The sequence below is a fragment of the Delphinapterus leucas genome, chromosome 15 (genome assembly GCF_059928025.1).
Source record: "Delphinapterus leucas isolate spDelLeu-1000000601 "Yukka" chromosome 15, BTC_Dleu_Yukka2, whole genome shotgun sequence".
NCBI lineage: Eukaryota > Metazoa > Chordata > Mammalia > Artiodactyla > Monodontidae > Delphinapterus > Delphinapterus leucas.
Genome location: NC_143143.1, coordinates 22,312,441 through 22,327,890, shown reverse-complemented (window position 1 = coordinate 22,327,890; position 15,450 = coordinate 22,312,441). Strand labels below are relative to the sequence as shown.

General features: G+C 41.7%; 1 protein-coding gene and 1 pseudogene across 1 annotated transcript in view; one reads left to right on the top strand and one right to left on the bottom strand.

Moving 5' to 3' along the window:
- Positions 1–5,870, bottom strand: part of LOC111171037 (acyl-coenzyme A synthetase ACSM1, mitochondrial) — a 43,684-nt gene extending 37,814 nt beyond the window's left edge. The window contains exon 1 of the mRNA XM_089896042.1: positions 622–5,870. The gene's annotated coding sequence lies outside the window, so the exon portion shown is untranslated. The remainder of the gene's footprint in view (positions 1–621) is intronic.
- A 5,833-nt stretch (positions 5,871–11,703) lies between these two features.
- Positions 11,704–15,211, top strand: LOC111182307 (14-3-3 protein epsilon pseudogene; annotated as a pseudogene).
- The last annotated feature ends 239 nt before the right edge of the window (positions 15,212–15,450 follow it).

Below are 15,450 nucleotides of genomic sequence, written 5' to 3'. Positions count from 1 at the left end.
GGCCTCTCACTGCTGTGGCCTCTCCCGTTGCGGAGCACAGGCTCCGGACACGCAGGCTCAGCGGCCATGGCTCATGGTCCCAGCCGCTCCGCGGCATGTGGGATCTTCCCGGACCGGGGCATGAACCTGTGTCCCCTGCATCGGCAGGCGGACTCTGAACCACTGCGCCACCAGGGAAGCCCTAAAAAGATATTTTTTAATAAAAGGCATTCACCTTATATACTGTGAACAAACTCCTGCATAATGGAGTTTTCTTTCCAGTGTCTAACTTCTGGGTCTTTTTTGCCCCTCTCGGTACCCTCCTCCCACAGCCCACCACATTCAGAGCTGTCTAACATTAAATCAGTCACCCATGTGCCGGCCACAGTGCTAGGCATATCACATGTATATTCCCATTGAGCCCTCTCTCTCTCGATATCACCATCCTCATTTTGCAGTAAAGGAAAAGACGTGTCAGAGAAGTTACAAGACATGCTCGAGGTCTGTAAGTGGCACTGCCAGAATTTGAAATTGGGTCTTCAGATTTTAAGTTCAGTATATACTTTACTGCCCTGTGGCAGATAAACACACACATATAAACACCCACCCACCCAAAGAAGCTGTCATTCACCTCCATCTTACCTGGTACTGTCTAGGAAACACTGGGGTTAGGTCTTGGATGGGGACTTTGCGGGTTCAGTTCTCTCTGATCAGAAGTTCAGTTCTCTCTGTGCACACAACAGCACCTGGTTCCTGGCCACAGCTGGGGTGGAGAACTTGGCAGGAATTGAATGATTCAGAAGGGGGAGGAGATGCTCACGTATAACAGGTCAGAAAGCAATCACAAGCCCTCATGGAGAGAAAATCGCTTAGAAAAACTATATAACGTAATCTCCAGTTATGGTAGGGAGGCCTTGCAGTGTGAATGAACGGATACAGCCAAATGGAGCACTTTCGCAAGTTCTCTGTAGCTAACCTGCTCCCCTCTCCCAGTCCCAGGTCTCCAATGTTCTCGTTTCAATGACAGCCAGGTGGCAGCGTTGCCTAGTAGTTAAAGCCTGTGATCCCAGGCAGAGAGATTTGGGTTTAAGCGTTAGGTCTGCCGCTTACGCTCTCTTTGACTTTCGTGGACCTCCTTTTTCTACACTTCAGTGTCCTTATCTGTGAGATGGGAGTGCTAATAGTGACACCTATTTCCTACGGTTGCTCTTTGTTGTTGTCACTGTTAGTATTAGATGAAATAATTCATGAAACGTACATAACACAGTGCTTGGCGTAATCAATGTTGGCTGTTTGTACTAACGTGGGATTCTAAGAGAAACAGTGTGGTGTACTGGCAAGATGCAGGGTCTTTGGAATCCCAAAGTCTTGAGCTTAAGTGCTGGCACAGACACTTATAAGATGGCCCATGGCAAGCCATTTACCTCTTCTAACTTTTGTCTTCTCATCTGAAAAGTGGAGGAGTGGGTGGTTGTTAATAAGATTTGTCCCACAGGATCTTTGAAAGGTTCGCACAATGTAAAGTCTGCAGCGTGCCTGGCCCAGGCATGTAGACACTGGGTTGACATTGATGTTGCATTGGATAAGTCCGGATCGTCACAAGTAGTGGCTTGTACTGTTTGTTTTCTTCTAGAGCCATTTTGGGGAGTTGTAAGGGGATGGGGGATGTCTAGTATCCTGGTGCAACTTTCCCAGCACCTTTTCCCTCCCAACCTCCATTGAACCAGGGAGAAAGATACCTCTGCTCAAAGCCACCAGCAAAGACTGCTGGAGACAGCTAGAACACCCCTGCTAGGGCTGAGGGGCAAGCCGGGCTTCTGAGGGGTGGGTCTTGCTCTTTCTGGCCGATGCATTCATGGTGAATCCTTGCTCAGGACAGACTCTTATTTTATGGAGAGGAGCAAGTAAGAAGGCAGGGCTGACTGGCCATAGTGAGCTAAAGATTATGGAGTACAAAACACCCTGTTACTCAAGCAGAGGAGGCAGTCACTTTTGAGAAGAGAATGGGGACAGGAGGAAAGTGCACAAGGTGCCCTCTGGATCTCAGTAGATCTCCCGTGTGGAACTGTAATACCAGCACTGTGCTCAAGAAGACAGGCTCTGGGGCCGGGCAGCCTGGGTTTCAGTCTAGCTTTATCCATTACCAGCTCTGGGACACTGAGCGAGTTTATTATCCCTTCGTGCCTCAGAGACAGTAGAATTCTCTAAAGATTCCATGTGCACGTCTCTCTCATGTCCAAGCTTCTTCTATAGTGAGGGTGAGGCTATTAAATTCCACTTTTGGACAATGAACTGCAGGTGGAAGTGACACAAGTCACTTCTGGACTAGGGCATTTAAGAGGTGGTATGAGTTCTCTATAATCTTCTCCTGACTCAATTGTCCTGGTAGCTGTGTGGGGAGATAGTAGCATCAAAATATGGCAGAGATCCTATCAGCCTAGTTCTGATAGACCCTAGTAGGGCCCTTTCTGCATTACACATTTCAGATATCACATTCTCTCATACCTTCTGCGGGGCTTGCTGGGACATCTGGGGACCTCGCAAACCCATTGTGGGACAGGCTCTATATCCAGCTCACAGCCCCAGGGGTCTCTGTTTCTCTTCTCCCAGGACCCTCTTCTTTTCAGAGTACCTGGGCCCTGGAGGGACGTGGACGATAGAATGGTGCCCATGGGTGGGTAGAGAAGAATGACTGAAAAAAGTCATGACTCCATCAAAAAGCTGGATCTTACAGTCTGAAAATATACCTGCTCTTCTGAGCAAATGCCCCTGCCCTGCTCACTCCTCTCCTCTCTCTCTCCTTTTGTAGACAGACTGGCTCTTTTGGTGGACTGAAGTTTTAATTAAGGGTAGCTAAAATTAAACAGCAATGTTAATCAGCCCTTTCACTGCTCTCTTCTACCTTTCTGTTATCACATCCTGCCTTTTCTCAGTCTTCTTTCTCAATATTGATTATAGGATTCTCTTCCTCTTTATTAAAGTATTGTTGTTCTCCAAGGACTCATGCACACCCAACAGTTTCTCTCATTCCATTTATTCCCTCTCTCTCTCTCTCTCAATAATTTCCTAACCACATTAGAATCTTTACTTCCCCCAGAGTTCAAACTTAAATATCCAGCTGATTACTAAATATACACTAACCTCAGTATTTCACAGACAGCATAGATAAATTATCATGACCACAACTGAATTCTGTGTTCCTGCCTCCAAACTTATTCCTCTCAGAGTCTTACAACCACCTCTCCCAGTTTACTTAGTCAAACACCTAGACATCATACTTCTGTGTCTCCTTGCCCTTAACCCTATCTGCCTTACTTAGTCACTAAGTTACCAGGTTCCAAGAAGAAGGAATTCTTCTTCTAAGCATTTCTCAAATTCTCCTTTAATACATTTACCACTCGGTTACCAAGGTAATCATTTAGAAATAAATTGTTGACTGAGTTCATTACTGTCCAGATAAAGTCCAAACTTTTTATCATGTGATATAATGACCACTCCTTCTGATATTTCACAACTTGAACCTGATGTTGAAATAATATTGAATGCAAGTGAGGTGACTATCCTTTTTCAGGGAAAGTTCCTCCTTCTATCTACAGATAATTGCAGCAATCCGGGGGCAACTTATGCCATCAACACATACACAAGTTAGTTAGTCTGTGAATTCTCTAGAGCTAATGATTATCCAGGGAAGTTATGCACAACATTTACTGGGTCACAGGGGCTTGACAATCATTACTTCTTGGTTCTGAAGGTTACTGGCGCATCTTAAAGGCTTTAACTAGACAAAGACAGGAAGAATGAGATAGTCTATTTTTATCTCATCATGAAAAAAACAAGAGTCCGTGATTTCCTTGTGCAGGCACATCTTGGAGATATTGCAGGTTCAGTTCCAGACCACAGCAATAAAGCAAATATCGCAACACAGTCACACATTCTTCTCAGTTTCCCAGTGCATATAAAAGTTATGTTTACACTATACTGTAATCTATTGTGTGCAGTAGCAATACATCTTTCAAATAGTACATACCTTAATTTAAAAATACTTTATTGCTAAAAAATGCTAACCATCATCTAACAACGCAGGGTTGCCCAAACCCCTCAATTTCTAAAAACCACAATATCTGTGAAGCTCAATAAAGTGAAACAATAAAATGAGTATGCCTGTAGGTATAGTAAGCCCATCTGAAACGTACTGGCTTAATATTGTGATTTCTATATACAAGCCAAATGGAGAAGGAGATGGAGTGAAGGGAAGAGAGGCAGATTCTGTACTTTGGGTAAGTCATAGATTTTCCCTAAAAGTATGGGTTGCCAACATCACTCATTCCGGAGCCTGGAGAAGGTAAAGAGATCATAGGATGGGCATTGAGTAAGGAGATGTGATCAAAATCATTCTCACTATAGGAGAAAGATAAAGTGGCAGAATGATCAATCTGCTAGATTTAAAATTTTGGGGAGGGTGGGAGGGAGGCTCAAGAGGGAGGGGATATGGGGATATATGTATACATATAGCTGATTCACTTTGTTGTACAGCAGGAACACAACATTGCAAAGCAATTATACTCCAATAAAGATGTAAATAAATAAATAAATAATCTTCAAATACAAAAAAAAAATTTGGAATGTGTCAGTTAAAAATGATATTCCCTTCAACAGTGATAAATCCAGATTGTGAAAAAGTTTTGCTATTTGATTAGCAGATTATGTTTCTCGACTAGGACAAACATAAAACTCTGGTGAATTTTAGTGGACTCCAGGACATGAGTATATCACAGTATATTCACATTCTGGTGGATATTTTATTTTATTTTATTATTGATTTGTAATTAACATACAATATTATATTAGGTTCAGGTGTACCACAGTGAACTGATATTTTTATACATTATTAAACAATCAGGATTTCCCTGGTGGTGCAGTGGTTAAGAATCCACCTGCCAGTGCAGGGGACACAGGTTCGAACCCTGGTCCGGGAAGATCCCACATGCCGTGGAGCAACTAAGCCCATGTGCCACAACTACTGAGCCTGTGCTCTAGAGCCTGCGAGTCACAACTACTGAGCCCACGTGCCTAGAGCCCGTGTTCTGCAACAAGAGAAGCCACCACGATGAGAAGTCCACGCACCGCAACAAAGAGTAGCGCCCGCTCGCCGCAACTAGAGAAAGCCCGCGTGCAGCAACGAAGGCCCAACGCAGCCAAATAAATAATTAATTTTAAAAAATGATAAGATGAAAAAAAAGATAAAATGATCAACATAATAAGACCAGTTAACATCATCACCATACAAAGTTGTTACAATATTTTGACTACATTTCCTATCTGTGCATTACATCCCTGTGACTTATTTTATATCTGGAAGTTTGTACCTATAATTCTGTTCACCTGTTTTTTTCATCCCTCACCAACCCTCATCCCCTCTGGCAACCACCAGTTTGTTCTCTGTATCTATCAGTCTGTTTCTGTCTTGTTTGTGTGTTCATTTGTTTTGTTTTCAAGTTATTATATATTATTCTCAAGTTAATAAAGTCATTCAGCAGTGAAGTGATTCCCTAAGGTAGTGGTATCCCGATTGAATATGTACACCCCTCAGTAAAATATTTTTTAACACACTCCCCAATACACGTTTATTTATTTATAAATTATACATATGTATTTATGTGCATCATACAAATATCAAAAATAATTTTAAAGAATGAATAAAAAGTACAGATAATTTGAAGTTCTCCTATTTTCTTTCCCATCCCAGTTGCCCTTCTCACCCTCACTTCTAAGCCTCCTGTCCTTAAAAACTCAGCAACAACAACAACAAAAAACAAAACTCTGCAACATTCTACAGAGTTCCCAAGAAACTATAAAGATGCCACAAAATCGACAAGAGACAGAGACTTTGAACTCATGTGATTTTCAAATTGAAATTTACACATTTGGGGTGACTTTTTCAAGATAAAGGGAATCCTCAATTTAAACAAACAATTTTTGAGGGTCATAACTCCAAAAATGCCATGGATTATTTCTCTAAAAGCTAAGTAAGTAGCTTGTAAGAAACATCTACATAAATATATGGTTCAGTCAAATCTTTAATGCAGAACTGGGGAAGATACATCCTTACCTGGTTTGAAAGCTAAGATTTTGAGCTTCAAAGCCATCTTGGAAACACTGGTGTTCTGGGCCTAGCATTCACTGTATGCATGAAACTCTGAGTAAAAAAAGCTTTTCCAGAAAAACCATACAATTATTTTCAAGCAGCTTATCACAAACAACTATTTATCTAATGTAGAAACAAAACTTTCCCTCTAACCAGAAAAGAAGGTACAGATTTTCCCTGCTGAAAAGTGAGGCTTTTTCAGGTCAATGGAGACTTAGAAAACCTAGTGCTACAACTCTGTTATAGAATTCACTACATGCATGACTCAGTGAAGATAATTTTCTTTCACTGGAAAAAAAAATGTGCATCAAATTTCTCTCATGGAGCTAGTTAGAAAGATCTAAGTAAATGTACGGTGAAATCAAGTCTTTAAATTAGAATTGGGGGAAGATACAAAGTTACCTCCTTTGAAAGCTAAGATTTTTGCCCCTTGAAAGCTGCCCAAGAAATACTATTTGTGGGTCTACCATTCACTGTATGCATGACTTACTGAGTCAAACTTATTTTTACTGTGAAATTTACCTCAAATTTTCTATTAATACACTATATTTTAGACCTGCCCTGAATGACAAGACTCTTTGTAGACACTGAGGCATGAAGAAATGGAGAACAGAGGAACTAGGCATCTTTTCACTGTGTTCTCAGTGAGTGTACTGTTGTATTATATATATTCAAGTTTCTTTCCCCATAAAGTTGCAGGTTCCATAAGAATGCAGGGCATATAAGAAATGATACGGACAAGACGAGATACCTGGGAAATTCTAAATATCTGTGTCCTTGAACTGAAAGCTCAGGGCAAGGCTTGACCAAGCCCCACTTTTCGGCTTTATACTGCAAATGTAATTTGGTTCATTTTTCAAATTAAACTTTTATTTATTTTTTTTATTGGAGTATAGTTGCTTTGCACTGCTGTGTCAGTTTCTGCTGCACAGCAAAGTAAATCAGCCATACATATACATGTATCCCCTCTCTTCTGGACTTCCTTCCCATTTAGGTCACCACAGACCACTGAGTAAAGTTCCCTGTGCTATACTGTAGGTTCTAATGAGTTATCTGTTTTATAAATAGTAGTGTATGTATGTGAATCCCAATCTCCCAATTCATCCCAGGCCCCCCATTTCCTCCTTGGTATCCATACGTTTGTTCTCTACATCTGTCTCTATTTCTGCTTTGCAAATAAGATCATCTATACCGTTTTTCTAGATTCCACACATATGTGTTAATATACAATATTTGTTTTTCTCTTTCTGACTTACTTCATTTCGTATGACAGTCTCTAGGTCCATCCACGTCTCTGCAAATGACACAACTTCATTACTTTTTATGGCTGAGTAATATTCCATTGTATATATGTACCACATCTTCTTTATCCATTCCTCTGTCGATGGACATTTAGGTTGCTTCCATGTCCTGGCTATTGTAAATAGTGCTGCAATGAATATTGGGGTGCAATATTTTTTTTGAATAATGGTTTTCTCTGAGTGTATGCCCAGGAGTGGGATTGCTGGGTCATATGGTAGTTCTATTTGTAGTTTTTTAAGGAACCTCCATACTGTTCTCCACAGTGGCTGTATCAGTTTAAATTCCCACCAACAGTGTAAGAGGGTTCCCTTGTCTCCACACCCTCTTATATGGAAAAGGCTAGGATCATCCATATCGTAATAGGTTACAGGTGGAGTCATCTGTATGAATTCATGTTTGCCATCATATGCATTCAACTTGTTCCATACAGACAGTGGCTGTTATGTGTATATACACAGATTAGTATATAGACACACTCTTCTTTGCACCGTCTGCTGAGATGGCGAAGAATCAAGAACACCTTAGTAGTGATGAGCACGCTGAACTCCCTGATTTAGGTTTTAAATACCATTCTCCAAAAGGAGAAACAAGGGCACTTTGAAGAACTGGCTGATACTAAGACTGAAGCAGGATATGCAAAGTGAGTGCACAGCAATTTTCCTTAGTGCCAAGAAGTAAGGTAGTTCTCAAAAACCAACAAACAAAACAACAAAAAACAAAGACAGGGTGCACAAGCAGGACACTGGAGCTACCTGAAAGAGAACCCAATGGCTAAAGCTGGAACTATTTGAGCAAGAAAACATATAAAGAAGTACTGCACTATTCTAGAAAACATAAAAGAAATTTCAAGGAGTCCATATGGAGAGAAATAAACATTTTCCATAGAGAAAAAATCTGCACGATTACATAGATACTCAGTCCTCAAAAACAAGAAACATAACTTCCCACTCCTTACGATGTGCACATAGTGATTTAATCAAAGAGAAGGTACACTGTGGACAGAGGAGAAACCAGACCAACACTGCCTCAGCCAGGTGATTAAAGGCATCATCAACAAGTCATCTCGAAAGTAAACACCCTAGAGATGAAGTGATAAGAATGACATTTTGCCTCATGATCTTCACCGCTCCTTGCCCCAGAAAATAACCCCAGTCTAAACATCTGAAATATCATAAGATATATACCAACTAGGACTGTTATACAAAATACATGAACAATACTCCTCAAAACTTTCCAGATTATGAAAAATATGCCAAGTCTGAGAAACTGTCACAGCCAAGTGGAGCCTAAGGAGACATGATGACTAAATACAATGTGCCAGCTGGGCTGGGCCCTGGAACAGAAAAAGTTAAAACCCACCCAAGCAAATCTAAGTAACATGTGGACTTTAGTTAATAATACTGTATCAATTTTGGATATTAATTGTGACAAGGTACCAAGTGTTATGACATTCACAATTAGGGCGAACTGAGTCTTAGGCATGTGGAAACTCTCAATACTGTCTTCACAATTTTTTTTTTTTTTCTCACAAATCTAAACCTATTATAGGGAATTCCCTGACAGTCCAGTGGTTAGGACTCCATGCTTCCACTGCAGGGGGCACAGGTTTGATCCCTGATCAGGGAACTAAGATCCCACATGCCATGCGATGCGGCCAAAAAGAAAAATTTAATTTAATTTAAAAAATAAATCTATTATAAAATTAAGTTTTTAATAATCATTGTTTTATCTTTAGTAACTAGTAATTGACACAACTACTCTCATTGTACCCGTTTTATTTAAATACTAGCATTTATGCTGCCATTATGTATACATTAGATCAAGTACTACACAATAATATATAATTCACAGAAACATCCATTTTACCTATTTTATGTTAAAATAATATATATGCAAATAACATTATATTGTGTATTATACAATTATGTGGTTTTCTGGTTTTAAAGTGTCTCTGTAAAGTTGGTCACCATGGATGGTAGACAATATTGAGATTTTAGAGAGTGTATTTCACACCATGGCTGAACATTTTCAAAAAAGGAACAAATAGCCAAGTGATTCATTGTGACTGGCTCAGTTCTGAATAATCCTTGTTTTTATTTTGTTCCCATGAATACCTTTCAGCAGTAACAAACAGAATCAAATATTTCCAATTCAAAGAGATATTCAAAGATTGGCAGAATGTACAGTGAGTTTGAGGGGTTTCAGGCTGAAGGAGAAAGAAGTGACCATGAGGTGGCAGTAGCATGCAACAAGCTTCATGTGGGCAACTCTGACAAGGTTTGCATGAAGAGAAGTCCATCACAGCAGGAGACCTTCCCATGGCTACTACCCAGAAGCAGAAGGCGGCCAGGCATCTCTCTGGGAAGAGGGGAACTGGAAAGGAAGCTGATGTGCCTAAATTAGGTCCCTGCGCAGCCAGGCTGGGCGTCTCAGAGCACTCAGAAGGGCAGCAGTAGCTTGGGGTCTTACAGAGCTACAGGGTTGAACTTACCTACAATTAGCAGATGTTGGGCACAGTTTCACGGGATATGAAAATCAGGAACAACATAAATGACTAAAACTCCCTTACTGAGGCTATGTTTTAAAAAACTCAGTGTATAAAAATTTGAGTTTAGCACCAGGAGGCTTTTGAGCTAACGGGGGATACCAGCCCGCCAATACACCAGAGCCATCTTTGGCTCACTGATAGAACATAAATAGAATTGGTTACCCCAAAGATACAGTTTCACACCATGGTCTTTTCTAAAACAGAAGGGTTTAAAAGAATTATTCAAACTCATAATTTACTAGATGATGTTTTCCAGCAAGTGATAAAATCAATTTAAGGAATAAAAGAATATTTTATCTAAGTGACTTAGATTTTGATAAGTTTCATGCAATAACTAATTTACTTCTTAGGAGATCATAAGAATATACTGAAAGCTCAGAATGTTTCTGAGTTAAGAGGAATTATAGGTTATTATACTGCTGATACACCTAACCATATAGCTAATGATGGATGGAGATATGGCCCTTATTTATGTAATAAAATTCAAAAGGAATTTTAAATGCTACTAGGAAGTTAGGTTAGACCCGGAAAATATTGAGAATATAAGAAGAAAAAATACCTCCCCTTTTTCAAATTCGATGAACTGGTGGGATAGTCTCATGTCTAACATACATATATTCAGTAAGTACATACACATAAAACATCAAATGAAGAAATACACTATGATGAAATCAAATCATCCTGATGCAACGAGATTAGATTATATATGTAACTTGTCATTACAGGATGATATTTTCAACTCAGTTGAAAGTTAATAAAGATATATAAAAACCAATTCTGATATTAAATAAAGCCACATGCTCAGTACAAGGCCTAACTCCTTTCTTACAGCAAATGAAACAAGCCTTGAATGTATGGGTGATGAATGTAAAATGTAGGAAGACATATGAATATAATATCTGAATTAGAAAATACGCAAAAAAGAGGGACTTCCCCGGTGGCGCAGTGGTTAAGAATCCGCCTGCCAATGCAGGGAACACGGGTTCGAGCCCTGGTCCAGGAAGATCCCACATGCTGCGGAGCAACTAAGCCCGTGCGCCACAACTACTGAGCCTGCGCTCTAGAGCCCGTAAGCCACAACTACTGAGCCCACGTGCTGCAACTACTGAAGCCCACGTGCCTAGAGCCCGTGCTCCACAACAAGAGAAGCCACTGCAATGAGAAGCCCGCGCACTGCAACGAAGACCCAACGCAGCCAAAAATAAATAAAAATAAATTTAACAACAAAAAAGAAAATACGCAAAAAAGAAAAATATAGAAATTGGAAATGTATGAAGGTAAGCATCAATGTTCACATATTTTAAAACACCATCATGCTGCTGCTTCTAAAACTCATGCACAGATTTTGCTTAGTGCCATATTAACCAATTGTAATGTGGTCTTGATCATTTAATTAACAATAAGTAACAGTGGGGTCCTGTGAATGAGGTTTTAGTAAGCTGAAATCATTCAAAATTATTTAAGATCGTCATAGCATGAGAAATTATAAAACACAGCAAGTCTCTCAACTGAAAAGGAGACAAGCTAACAAGTATATTCTTAAAACATTATTAGTGACCTTGCTTTTAATAAAGACAGTAAAATTATAATAAATTGTGCTTTGGGTATATATGAAATATTTAAGTTTAAAATAACGTAAGTTTTATTACACTTACTTGTCAGGTTCTCCATAGTTTTCAGCTACTTCAACGCTGTTGGAAAACTAGAGCCATTAAAAATTAGTGAAAGCATGTATGCACTGGAGTGCGTTTTCGCCTTTGACCTGGAGTTCTGGTTCCAACATGACTCGGTAAGCGGGTCCTCAGCTCATTCTCCTCGAAGGTCTCGATATTGAGTATTGAGTGTGTTCACGTCCCACTCAACGGAATCTCCCCTTCCTCTGAGCTCGTGCTGGGATTTCTCCCCAGAAACATCCTCGAATTTGTACAGAAACAAGGAAACAAGCCACTGCAGCTCCGATTTAGAGTCGTCAAGCCCTCAACCAACGGATACTTCAGTCAATAAGCCTTGTTAAGGGCTTCCCTAGTGGCGCAGTGGTTGAGAGTCCGCCTGCCGATATAGAGGACACGGGTTCGTGCCCCGGTCCGGGAAGATCCCACATGCCGCGGAGCGGCTGGGCCCGTGAGCCATGGCCGCTGAGCCTGCCCGTCTGGAGCCTGTGCTCCGCAACGGGAGAGGCCACAGCAGTGAGAGGCCTGCGTGCCGCTAAAAAAAAAAAAAAAAAAAGTAAAAAAATAAGCCTTGTTCAAACATTCTTAAAGAAAGTAAAGAATAAAACACCGGGAACAGCCCGGAAAACGCAAGGGTCCCCGGGAAGCCCCACAAACCTCCCCGCTCAGACAGCTGAGGAAGCTTTCTACGCACGGCGGTTGGTCCAGAGCCTCCGCAGTCGCTCCATCAGACACGGAACCTTTGGAAAAGGAGCTGCGGTTCTCACTGCGTGAAGCAGCGACAGAGGCCGTGGGGCGGGAACCGGGACCGCCCTGCCCTGAGGCGCCTTTGGCCTGAGAAGACGCGTGCGCCCGCCCCCTGCCGGCTTTCGCTGCGCACTGCATGGAGGGAAACCGCCCCGTGCCCGTTAGCCATGACCGCGCGCCCCCTCCTGGCCGTTCTGGGAAATTCTCAACGAGGTGGTCACTCAGCTGGCGCACCGCTCCAACCAAGACTTTCCTCTACCAGGCCGTGTCTTACCCACAGGGGCTGGAAAACAAAGAAACCTTTGGGTTTTATTTTGTTTTGTTTTGCGGTACGCGGGCCTCTCACCGCTGTGGCCTCTCCCGTCGCAAAGTACAGGCTCCGGACGCGCAGGCTCAGCGGCCATGGCTCACGGGCCCAGCCGCTCTGCAGCATGTGAGATCCTCCTGGACCGGGGCACGAACCCACGTCCCCTGCATCAGCAGGCTGACTCTCAACCACTGCGCCACGAGGGAAGCCCAATCTTTGGGTTTTTTGAGTGTTGAATGAAGCGTAGAATTTAGGCATATATTTGCATAATTTGTACTGCAGTAAGCACTGGCCGCATGAACACAGACTACTACTTACACAGGCTAAACGGCAGATTGGCTTCAACCATGAAAATATTTCGGTGAAACCAAATTTTCACATTCTTTACACTAGTTTTCCATTTCGCTTTCATCTTCTTCATTTTTAAAAAAACATTTCTGGTCATTTTTAAATATGTGAAATTCAGCTTATACCAGACAATTTCTCTAGCATCACCATCTTGATTGTGAGAGCTTACTTTAAAAGTTGACATTTGGTGACATACACATGACAGGGTCAGAATGCAAACCTAGAGGAAGCCACATACCTGTTGTTAACTTACTGCGTGTATCCTTGGCTGATGTTTTCCATGAAAAGTGCTTTAGAGATGGCAGATGGATGAAGTAACTTCCATCAGTCCCACAAGTAACCAATTTTATTACCTTCAAATAATAACTTCCATCACTTCACAACCAGAGGAAGACTTGGTGAAGCAAGAATTTGCTGCTTTGACGTAAGAGAAGGCTGTGGTGTTTCAAACTGACCACCTACCATCCCCAGATTGGCAGTGGGCATGAGGATAGCAAACCAATACCCTGGTGCATGTTGCTGGTGTCAGAGCGAGCAGTATGGACCTTATTCTAAAATAATTTTGGTTGTGGGTCTCAACCAGTCTGCAGGCTCCCTCAAGGAGCAGTGGAAAGGCTTCCTTTGTTTTGCAGGGTTAAAAGTATTCCGTGGGCTGAGTCGACTTCACAGGCACCTTTTCCCAAAAGCATTTAAAGGCATGCATATGTTCTGGCCTAAGAAGCCTGGACAATTTAAGGCTAATGGGCTGAGGTGCAATTTTTCATAAGGAAAATAGAGCATTTGATGCTGTCTGCAGCACGGTCACGTGTGTTTATGTCCACACTACTCTCAAGGAAAATGTGACCCACAATTGTTCAGGAATCACTGGTACAAATGTTTCACTGAGAGTAACAAAATGAATACACGTCCCCATGTTCACTCATTCATGCATTCGCTCACTGACCAAATATGTTCCAGACCTTATTTTGGTTCTGGGAAGTAAATGGTAATTGACAAAATGTCCCTACCCAAAGAGCTCCTTTCTAGTGAAGAGGGCCGTGAAAAAAACAAGGAAAAGCCAAGGAAACAATCAAACAAAATAAAAGAAATTGTGGGAGAGTGTCGGAGAAGCTATCCCCTTCCATCCAAGGCCCGCAGACCCTGCGGGAGCCGCCGCCACTGTGGATGATTGGGAGGATCCGGTGCACCATGGGAAGCTAGCCGAGCAGGCTGGGCGATATGACAAAATGGTGGAATCAATGAAGAAAGCAGCAGGGATGGATGTGGAGTTGACAACTGAAGAAAGAAACCTCCTATCTGTTGCATATAAAAATGTGATTGGACCTAGGAGAGCTTCCTGGGGAATAATCAGCAGCATTGAACAGAAAGAAAAAAAAAAGGGAGGAGAAAACAAACTCAAATGATGGGAGAATATTGGCAAATGGTTGAGACTGAGCTAAAGTTAATCTGTTTTCTGGACATTCTGGGCAAGGCTTTCTGCTTATAAAATCAAAGAGGACTACGGCAGGGATCTGGCTGAATTTGCCACAGGAGACGACAGGAAGGAGGCTGCAGAGAGCAGCCTAGTGGCTTACAAAGCTGCTAGTGATATTGCAATGGCAGAACTTCCAACACATCCCATTCACTTAGGTCTTGCTCTCAATTTTTCTGTATTCTACTATGAAATTCTTAATTCCCCTGACCATGCCTGCAGGTTGGCAAAAGCAGCTTTTGATGATTCAGCTGCAGAACTGGATACACTGATTGAAGAAAGCTACAAGGACTCTACACGTATCATGCAATCGTTATGTGATAATCTGACACTATGGACTTCAGACATGAAGGGTGATGGTGAAGAGCAGGATAAAGAAGCGCTGCAGGATGTGGAAGATGAAAAATCAGTGAGACAGAGAAGCCAACAAGAGAAACCACCTCTGACCACCCTGCACCTTCCCATTTCACCCCTCTTGGAAATTCCCCCATTGTCACTGAGAACCACCAAATCTGACTTTTACCTTTGGTCTCAGAATTTAGGTTCCTGCCCTGCTGTTTTTTGTTTTTTAACAGTCAAAAGTTCTTAAAGGCAAGAGTGAATTTCTGTGGATATTACTAGTCCTCTTGACCCCCAACCTATCCACTGAATACATTCACATCACAAATCCACCAAGAGTACTAATAATTTCTGAGCCACTAAGAACAAGCAGTTTGCAAAATAAATAATCTTATATTTTTATATTGAGTGAATGATAAGAGATGTTTTCTTGATTAACTTCCTTATCATCACATATTTATTCATTTTCTCAAGAGGGGATGACATGTAAGAGTTTTTTAAATATATGCAGTAGGGCTTCCCTAGTGGTGCACTGGTTGAGAGTCTGCCTGCCGATGCAGGGGACACGGGTTCGTGCCCCGGTCCGGGAAGATC